The 9,893-nt window shown below is 24.3% G+C and overlaps 1 long non-coding RNA gene across 1 annotated transcript; it reads left to right on the top strand.

Annotated features, from left to right (window-relative positions):
• Positions 1 to 541: 541 nt before the first annotated feature.
• On the top strand, positions 542 to 1,870 carry LOC133030080 (uncharacterized). The gene is made up of 3 exons (XR_009683976.1): positions 542 to 632; positions 960 to 1,027; positions 1,638 to 1,870. It is a non-coding gene; the product is annotated as an uncharacterized LOC133030080 (long non-coding RNA).
• The last annotated feature ends 8,023 nt before the right edge of the window (positions 1,871 to 9,893 follow it).

Below are 9,893 nucleotides of genomic sequence, written 5' to 3'. Positions count from 1 at the left end.
CACACACAAATTATGTCACTAATATTAATTAATTAATGTTACAATATATATACCCAAACTCATGCATGGTTACCATTAATCTTCTTTTTCCCGCAACAGTCGTTGAATCCCTCATTTTATTATTTCGTTTAAACACAAATAATTTTTATAACACAAATTATATTAATTAATTAATCTCTACAATATTATATTATATTGTTTTTTTTTTTTTTGGTTTTTTCTCTTCTTCAATCGATCAGCCTCTCACTTTTTTTTTATCTATATTTACAGTTACCATATATTAATTTTAATGGGGTGTGGTGTCTCACATTTTGAGCAAAAAGAGCCAGAAATATTTATGGATTCTGAACAAAACCCTAATAATAATAATCTCCATGATCAAGAAACTAAGGCTATATTACCCCTTCTTTCCAATTCTTACTATAATTTTAATTATAATCTAGATAATGATGATGATGATGAGGTTGATGATGATGGTTATGATGAATACAGATCACAAAGTAGCCTAGAAGAGGAAGTCGACTACTATGATCTGAATAGGGAATTACATAATACAAATAGCTTGAAGTTTCCTGGCTCACCCAGTTTTCGAGAGTACTGCGGTTTCAATCATCATCATCAATATTCTCAAGGTAAACACTAGTCTCTCTCTCTCTCTCTCTCTCTCTCTCTCTCTCTCTCTCTCTCTCTCTCTCTCTCTCTCTCTCTCTCTCTCTCTCTCTCTCTCTCTCTCTCTCTCTCTCTCTCTCTATTATATATATATAATATATATAGCAATTTATAAATAATTTAAGATGAAATCATCATTATATATAAATTAAGATAGCCAAAAAAAAAAGTTAAAGAATGTTGATTAAAAATAACTATTAATACACGTGATTATATATGAGATATTTTATGTTTATATATTAGAGTTTGAATATATACATATAAATATATATATATTTATGTAAGTGTAGGTTTAATTGAGGGAGCAAATGATGACAATAGAAGATTCGTGGAAGAACCTTCTGATCATATGGAAAAGGTAGTACGTACATATGGGTTTTTTCATTTTTAATTGGGGTTTTATTGAGGATATGTATACAAAAAATTATTATTTTTTATTTCTTTTATTATTTAAATAATAGTAATATGATATAAAATTTAATAAAATAGATGAATCATAATAATGAATAATATTATAGTAAATAAAAAATAATATTTAATTATTATGAACTAAATTTAGTACAAAAATTATATCTTATGTTATTAAATTTAACATATAATATATTTTATTGGAGTAATAATTTTTCTCGTAGCTCTTGTTTGTATTCAGATCGTATTTTTAGCAAGGATGATGTTCCCGCTGATTTTCTTTCTATTGTAATGGTTGAATTATTTTTATTGGAGTAATAATTTTTCTAATAAGTATTCTAAAATATAGCAATACTTTCTTTGTTCATTTTTGTCTTATTTGCAAAGTAGTCAACGACATAAAAATTAATCTTCTATAAACTCTATCACTTTAAATAATGTAAGTGGCCGTTGTTCTTATGATTCTAATTAAGATATATTATAATGTAATTAATTAATTTTTTATTATGTATTATGAATGGGATCTTGATAATATATATTATATATGTATTGATGAACAGGAGGAGGGTTCAATATCAAAAGATAAAATATCAGTGGTGGTGAAAAAAAAGGTGAGTAGAGTAAGAAGAATACAATCTGCAATTTCAAGGACTGTGCTACCCACAAAATTTCTTTATATTACTAAGTACAATAAAACTCAAACTCAAATATAGCAAAATCCTAACTAATTAAACTGTAAATTAATTAATTTTTTCATTATAGTAGTATTGATAATAACAATTCTTTGTATATATATATGTAATTATATCATCTACTTTTGTTTCTTTATTAATATGCACGTACTTCTTTATAAAGAGACTCTCAAATCAACTCTCCTAGCTCTTTTGTGAATATCCTAGGCTCATATATATATATAGGGATATGATCTTGTTCTGTTATTGTACTTTCACGGATTGTAATCCGTGATGTACGGCAGCCGTTAAATGAGGGAATTATTTGATCTGACGGCTGAAATTGATCTAGAAATAATTAAGGTTAAAAAGTAGAAACGTACCCTGACATTCATTTAATGTACTCTAAGACTTATTAAATGTACCACGAATACATCCGTGATGGACATATCCCCATATATATTTATATGGAAGGTTACAAATTTACAATATTTTTATTTTAATTAGTACTATATATACACATAGTTTACAACTCTAAACAAATATGCACGGCATGTTATCACATACAAATTAATATAAAACATAATATATACTTTCATTAAAATTATAATATAATGTATATAATACGATGTAATCTTAAAATCAATAAATAGTTAGTAGAGTAACTTATATTTTTATATATGATTTTATATTTAATTTATGTGACACAATACTATTATCTAATAACCAGAGTGAACCAAACATTAATCCCAAAAAGCAGTAACAACGTTAGTATTAAAATGACTTGAGTTTGGAGAGAGAGAACAAAATGTATACGAGAAGTTTGGTGGTGGTGCTATGAATGTTTAATTAGTTTATAAGTTATGTTATTATTGTATGAAAATATGGGACTAATCACCTCAATGGTACGTGTTTATATACATATATAAATTATAATATGAAAATTTATCACCCAAAAGGCCACCTTTTTTATCAAAAAAATATACTATTTAAACATTATTTTTTATATAAATTATGTACTGACGCACTTTTTACTTGTTTCGGCATCCAGAAAAAATTTTATTTTATTTTTTTATATATTTATATGCGTTATAGTTATTTAAATACTTTAGAAAATTTTGAGAAATTCGTAATAATTTACAATATAGAAAATAATGTTCAAATATAGTATTTTACACACATATAAAATAACATAGTCACACGTGTAACACACTGTTTGAACGTAATTTTCGACCTATTAACTTTTTCAAATTTCTTAAAAGTTTGCAGGATGTCTTAAATAAGTATAATTTACATGACTATGAGAAAAAATTTGACTAAAAAATTATTTCGAATACTAAAACAGATAGAGATGTATCGGTGTATCCCTTTTAACGGGGTGCATTATAAAATTTTCCTATATTATATATATCATTTTTAAGCTTAGAGTTGAAGAAACCGTAGCACACCTTTTTGACCAAAATAAAAAAGTGTGTATTCAAACATACAATATCTCTTCTCCCTTTTCGTTTTCTGTCTCAATCATTATTATGCTTTTATATATTTTTCAAACAAATTATTCAATAATCGTATCTTTATAAATAAAAATACAATCGTGTTTCTCTTTCTCTCTCTCAAAATGCTTGTGTGTTTTTATCTGGAAATTATAGAAAAACCAAAAAGGCCACAAATATTTTATAAAAGAAAAAAAGGGAAAAATAGAAAAGGTGAAACTTACTACTTAAATCATAAACTAGTGGTGCTTTTTTTTGTTGTTGTTGTGTGATCAAGTTTCAACTCTCTCCCTTTCTCACCCGTTTTATTCTATTGTTTTTTTTTTTCGAGGAGTTATATTCTATTGTTAGAATCTATTAACTCATTAGAAAGAAGAAAAAAAAAAACAATTACAAAACTTAGAAAATATGAAAAAAATGAACAACAAAAAGATCAAGCTACAGTACAACCTCTATTTAAGAATACTCTATTCAAGAATAACCTCTAATCTGTTATAAAATAATCAAGTCCCGATTTGGGCCAGCTATAAATAAGAATAACCTCTAAATTGTAATTAGTTATACATTTTCTAAGTCCCGTATTAACAAAGTATACCTCTATATAAGAATAATTACATCTTAATAAAATATATACATATATTTTGTAAATTTATCAATGTAAAATTAATAATTTTATTTTAAATTATAATACATGTATGAAATTATATCTTTATATATTAAAAGTGCTTATCTAACGGCATTTCTTGGTTTAACAGAATATACTTACAAATAAAAGAATATTCTGTTAAATTTAACGATGTTAATAGGTTTGATCTCCCGTTAACAAATAAACCAATAATTAAACCAAAAAATTAAACAATCTTTTAAATATTAATAATCTCTTTTTTAATTAAAAAAATCATCTTAGCCACATATCTCTCTAACAAACTTGGGAGAATATCACTAAACCATCGAAAACGGTAGTTCTTTTTACTCTATAATATTCTTGAGATTAGATTTTTTGTGAAAATTTGCTTCTGAGATGCATTTTATTAATGAACAAGGTTGGATTTCTTATGAAATTTTTCTTTCGAGATGCATATTAATGTGTTTTTACTATGTTAAATGTTTAATTTAATTAATTCTCAGATTGTATTTCAACAACATTTTCGTTTTATAATTAAAATATTCACGTGGGTTTGAAGTAGATACTTTTAATCTATTGATGCTCATGGCAAACTTTTCTAAATTGTTTAATCCAGTTGAGCCCGCTGCTACAGTGTTGATTTCTAATCATGTTACTGGTCTGTCGGCGCAAGGAGTAGTAAGCTGAAACACATTGTATAAATATTTATTTTGCCTAATTTGATTAATGATCATAATTTTCAATCATTAACCTCATAACTTTACCTTCTTCTTCTATTTTGTGAATCTCATTCTCACTACTGACACTACTAACTCACTGTTTTATCGTCCTCCTCCATAGGCGGCAACTTTATTGATTTCGGCACCAATAACTTTATTGGAAGGGTTGCGCGAGTCGATCACCTTGCCTATGGCCGAGATTTCGACACACGACGCCCACCAACCGATTGTCAAACGGATGAATCCCAGTTGATTATCTTGGTGAGTTGATAGTTTCTTGATTATTTTCTTTTTAGTTAGTGAGAAAAATGGTAAAAAAATGTTAATTTTTATCTTCGTTGATATTTTTTAGTCGAGTTGCATTTTCCTCTGTTCTTTATATCTTTGTTGTTCTAGGCTCGGTTTCCTTATTTCTGAAAATGAAGTTACATTCAGAAGATTAGTGTGATTTTCTTGAAGGGAAACACTTTCTTCAATCAAACTTTCATTATATATAAGTTTGGAATTTTAATTCTTCACACATATGTATAAAATGTTTTCTTTGATGTCGTCGAGAATGTACACAGAAGATGACAGATGTATAATCTCCTGCTTGTTTTATATAAGAGATTTTATCTCTCCCAATGTCAATACTTGTCAGATGTACTTGTCAGGTATACATGGTAAATAAGATCTAATCGATCTTGCTTCATAATGTTTGTTGGTTATTTCTTCCAATGTCAGTATCATTTTAATTATAAAATTTTTATTGTTCTTAACATATGATTTTAGTTAGAAATTGAAATTTTGTTCACATACATATAGTGACTCTAGCATTAGCATCATCAATTATATGAGACATCTGGATGCATGAAGTTTCTTTTAGGGTATTTTTATATTACACGCCAATTCTGAACATGCTGAAGAAAACTAAACTCATAGAAATAACAACAAAGTGACCATGACCATGACCATGCACTTGTATTTAATTATTTATATATGTGTATAAGGCAATCGGGATTACTTTTGGTTTTCACTCTTGTATTTTTCTGATTTAGTAGGCCAATCTTTTGAGATTTTCAATTTACATCTTTTCTTGTGGGTTATCATTTGATTTGATTACGAGGCTTGAATGTGTTTGCATTTATATTAGTGTTCTTTTTTGTTTCATAGAGTATTTGAGCATTAACTTCGCTCGGAAATATTATTTTTTACGTGCCTCGGCACGTAACTTCTAACTAGTTTACTTTAAAATATTTCTATTATGGTATAGTATTAATGTTTATTTATTGTTATTATTGTTACATTGATATTTTTTGGTTTTTTATTTTTTTTTTTCTAGTGTAACTCTATTTAGTTATAACCTCCCAATTAGAATATAATTTACTTGATCCCAGTTGTATTCTTGGATAGAGGTTCTACTGTAATTTAATATGTAATTCTATTGGTACAAATTATGGATATTTATAAAATAATCAATATAATCAAATTCGCACGATTCAATTCAATCTATAAAGTGTTGATATCCATTATAAAATTTTTTAATTTTAGTCACAACAAAACTTGTGACTAAAATAAAGCAAAAATTGTGACTACTTATAAATCATCATTCCTATGATGTGATTAAAAAGATCATGAATAAATGTATTAGTCACAAAAATAATTACAATTTTTTGTAACTAAATATATTTTTAGTTACAATACTTGATGTGAATAAAACTAAATTAGTGACAACTCGTATTTAATTACTATGTTTTAGTCACAAGTAACTTATTTTTACTGTAACTAAAAGTCACATTTAGTCATAAAAAATTTATGTTGTGACTAAAAAATTATCACTAAAGGTAGTTATTTTTTGTAGTAATATTGGATTGAAAAATTAAAAAATCTACACTTATACGGATTAGATGTTGATTGACATGTAAAAGTAACCGATCCGATCCAATCCACACATATTTATATAAAATTTTAAGAAGTTATATATACGATTACTATTCTTTTTTGGAAAATCAAAAAAATTTATTCATGCTCAAACAACAACACTTACAAGATAAGTTACTTACAAAGCTTTAATTAAAGCTTTCACTCACTCACTATCTATTTTATTCAAATTCTTAGTATTCATAGAGTTCACTCTACCACAAACACTATTAGTAATACAATTAAAAGTGACTTTAACAGTAGGAAGTTTTTAATCCCAAAGCACCTTGTTTTGAGCATGCCAAATGTAATAATTGTTTTAACAGTAGGAACTATACGATTTGTAACACTTAACTATAGAAACCAATTTTGTACATAATTTTTATTACTATAGTTTTATTTTTATATTTTTTAAATAATTGTTTATAATATATTAATAATTAATGCTATGTGGATCACTAAAAATATGCCATGTGTAAATTTTATACACTGTGTGTGGCATGTCCTACTTGGCGTTTAATAGAGCCTTGTGGACAGAAATGAAAAGAGCAAAACAGAATGTGAGTTTGGTAGGTTTTACCGTCAAAAAATCGATTTATGTGGTGAAGTGTTCCAAATCGTATAGTTCAAGTAGTTTTGTCGCATATATTCCTTATACATAAAACCTCTATCTAAGAATATACTTAGAACCAAGTAATTAAATTATATTCTAACTAGGAAACTAAATCGTACTTTACGTAGTGTTACCCAATTTTTGTAATCTATGTATATTTTTGTACTTATTCAATGATATAATCTAAAATATATTGATGTGTGTATTATAAATAAAATAATGTTTTTAAAATTAGAAATGTAATTTGTTATTTTTAAAATATATAGAAATATGATAATATTATGACAAATATAAAAAAAATATGGAATTAACAAAGAAATTACAATGTATTTTTTAAATAAAATAAATGAAAAGATATGAATTTTTCGTTTTAATAAACTGAACTTGTGATTGATGATGCAATTATTTTTCAAAAACTATTTAACTTATTTTTTCTTCAATAGAAAAATACTTTAACTAATGTTTATGAAAGTTTTTACATTTAGTTTGTGGTTTCATTTGAATGTATTCTCCACAAACATAAATGTAGTTTGATGATAATTGTAAAATGGGTTGCAAAATATTATCTGTTTTTATCAACTCAAAATATGGGATTTATATAAAAATGTTAGTCATAGAATTTTCTATGTGAAATGTTTACATAAAAAGATAAGCTTTAATAAATTATGTAGATATGAAATTTATATTTTAAATTGTATGAGAATTGACCTACGTCTCACTCAATTTTAATAATTTTTTAAAATTACTAGGTGAATGTACGTGCCGAGCCTCGTATTGCTAGTTTTATTTAAGATTTTGGTCTTTTTAAGATTTTGAATGTATTTTATTTTTAAAGATTACAAATTTTTTGTTTGAAAAAATTAAATATTTATATTTGAAATATTATTTAATAATGTATTAAAAATAATATTAGTGTAATTATAAAATTGTAAATAAATTTATTATTGGAGTAGTCGATTATTCTATTTAGTTTTTTTTTTTTAACATAGCATTGTAATGTAAGTTTATATCTATAAATATTCTGTAAAGTGTTAATATTATATGAACATCTCCATTTATAAAGCTAAAAAGTGGGTCAATGACAGAAGTGGTATATCTGCAATCACACAAAGATAGAAGTGGTATTTCTACTTCCTATGCTTATCCAGAGAAAACATTGGATAACGTGAGGTTAACTTTAATATATAAAGATTTTTCTTTTTTAAAAAATAAATAAAAAAAATATTAATATTCTCCCAAGATAGGTTTGTTAGAGAGATATGTGGCTAAGATGATTTTTTTTAATTTAAAAAGAAATTATTAATATTTAAAAGATTGTTTAATTTTTTGGGTTTAATTATTGGGTTTATTTGTTAACGGGAGAGCAAACTAATCGTTAAATTTAACAAAATATTCTTTTATTTTTAAGTATATTCTGTTAAACCAAGAATTGTCGTTAGATAGGCACTTTTAATATATAAAGATATATAGAAAAACTCATTGATTACGATTAAAATTTTAAGTATAATTTTTTTCTAATAAATAATATAAAATTTTATAACATACTTATAAATATTTTTTTTATATGTTATTAGTACAAATATTAATAATCATAATATAATTTTTATAAAAATACACTTTTCATGAAGTTATTTATAATAATTAAAAGCTATTATAATATAAATTTATTTTAAATGAGTGAAATATAAATAATAATTAATAAAATATATATTATTATAGACTACACAAGATAAATTTTAAAAATTATAAATAATTAATTGAAAAAAAATAAAAAATGACAAAAGAAATATTTTTTTTATATATACACATATAGATAATAAAATAAATATTATTATAGAGTAGAGACTGTATGAACTAAAAATATATATAACTAATTGATTGGACAAATTAAATATAATCGATTACCTAAAAATGAGATTAAATATAATTTTTAGACAAATTAAAATAGAAAAAGAAAGATAAAAAGTATAGAGCAAAATATACTCACAAAATTATTACAAAGTAAATAAGAGTAGAGGTTACTAACTAGTTATATCATTTATGATAATAAAAACACATGAATAGGAATAAAAATTAGTAACTAGTTAATAGTTAATAAAAAAATATAAAAACACATGAATAGAAATGAAAAAAAAAAAATTAATATGTAAATAAGAAAATAAATAAAAGAGTTCATTTTTTTCTCATCTTACATTTACATTTATTTTGAAAAAATAAATTACATATACATATGTAATAAATTATATCTCACTAAAAAAAATTTCTAAAACTTAATTTCTAAACTTCTATTTTAAAAATCTCCTATCTCAATTTTTTTTATATTTTCTCAATTGAATAAAATATCTTAATAATTTATATTTTATTTCTATAGTTTTTGCTCTTTTAATATTTTTCTCAATCTGAATAAGATTATATTTTAGTAATTGTATTTTTTTTTTTGTTTTTCATGTTTGAGTGTATGTATTTTGTTTTAATTACCAGGGTGTTCATCCAATCCAATCCGCACTATTTTGCTCATAGTGCATTCGATCTGCATTAAGTGCAGATTTTATATTTTGGGTCTAATTCAATTTGCACAATAGCTCAAATCCAATCCAATCCAATCTACAAAAGTGCAGATTGAACCGATTATTTTAGATTGATTACTTTTCAATATTAAATTATTCAATATTTATTAATTTTTTTCACATAACCAAGAACAAAATAAAATAAACTATTATTGTTTTATGTTTCCAACAATAAATTAAAATAAATAAAATAACAAATAATAAATTCAAAGGAAGAAAAAAATTATGT

Source organism: Cannabis sativa, chromosome 8 (genome assembly GCF_029168945.1).
Source record: "Cannabis sativa cultivar Pink pepper isolate KNU-18-1 chromosome 8, ASM2916894v1, whole genome shotgun sequence".
Lineage (NCBI taxonomy): Eukaryota > Viridiplantae > Streptophyta > Magnoliopsida > Rosales > Cannabaceae > Cannabis > Cannabis sativa.
This window is presented reverse-complemented; position numbering and strand designations above follow the sequence as displayed.